Below are 1,232 nucleotides of genomic sequence, written 5' to 3' on the forward strand. Positions count from 1 at the left end.
GAGGTACCCGAGGATATGCAGTGGGGGATATATGCTTTGTATGAGTCTGTGACAGGCAGAGTCCGAGCTCCAGGCAGACTATCTGATAGGGTGACTAGCACGATAGGGGTGAAGCAGGGATGCCCGCTATCGCCCACCCTCTTTGGACTGTACATTGATGCGGTCTCTGATTATGTAGACAGATTGGGAGGCCCAGGGGCATGCCTGGCAGGGGTGTTGATACCCATCTTGTTATATGCTGATGATATTGTTCTAATCTCAGACTCTCCGGAGGGATTACAGAGACACTTGGATGCATTACAGGCTTTCTGTGCGCATAGAGATCTGACAGTGAACCTTGGGAAAACCAAGGTTATGGTGTTTAACACCACACAGGCATGGGTGACGAGATCAGAGCCTCAGTTTACTTTCCGAGGGGAGCCGGTAGAGTACATCAGGTCATATGTCTACTTGGGAGTTACTTTCACAAGACCGCGTTTCTCCCTGAAGGAGGCAGCAGTAGCTAGATTAGCTCGAGGGCATGCAGCCTTGGGGGCACTTGAGAGGCAGTGTGCACACATATAGTTTTAGGAGCCACGCACCAAATTGTGGCTATTTGATATGCTTGTCACACCGACCCTCCTGTACAGAGTTCCAATTGGGGGGCCTAGTATACATCACAGATCTCAGAGAGGGACAGATGAGGGATGGAGGCAAATGGAGAGACCACTGATTATGATGATTGCCCGCATGATTCGGAGCAAATCACTAGTACCACATGAGATTGTTCGGGCTGAGTTGGGTGCCCCACCAATAGTAACGGAGGCCCTATTCTAGGCAGTTACCTTTTTACAGCAGCTATGGGAGCTCCCTCAGCAGAGGTACTCCCGATTGGCATTGACCTCATCCATACAGTTGGCAAAGGATGGAGATACTCATTGCTAGTACACTCAGATGAGATCATGGTTTGACCTACATGGTTTGAGGATAGAGGCACTACCACCCTTTCAGTACAGTCTGGATTGTCTATTTTTGGATCTCACCCGCTCACAGCAAAACCGCGTGATCAAGATGGATATCATCAGTGTGGACACAGAGAAGACATGGACTAGCCCCCTTGAGTCCTTAGGCACGAAAATGGCTCATTAGAAGAGCCATTTTCTACACCTCTCCTCTCACCAAATGATTTTATCACCCGCTCGGCGTACATGGATGTACACCTACCCATGGAATACGTTGTGCCATTGGACAAA

Source organism: Cibotium barometz, chromosome 42 (genome assembly GCF_041138505.1).
Source record: "Cibotium barometz isolate CiBa-2024 chromosome 42, ASM4113850v1, whole genome shotgun sequence".
Lineage (NCBI taxonomy): Eukaryota > Viridiplantae > Streptophyta > Polypodiopsida > Cyatheales > Cibotiaceae > Cibotium > Cibotium barometz.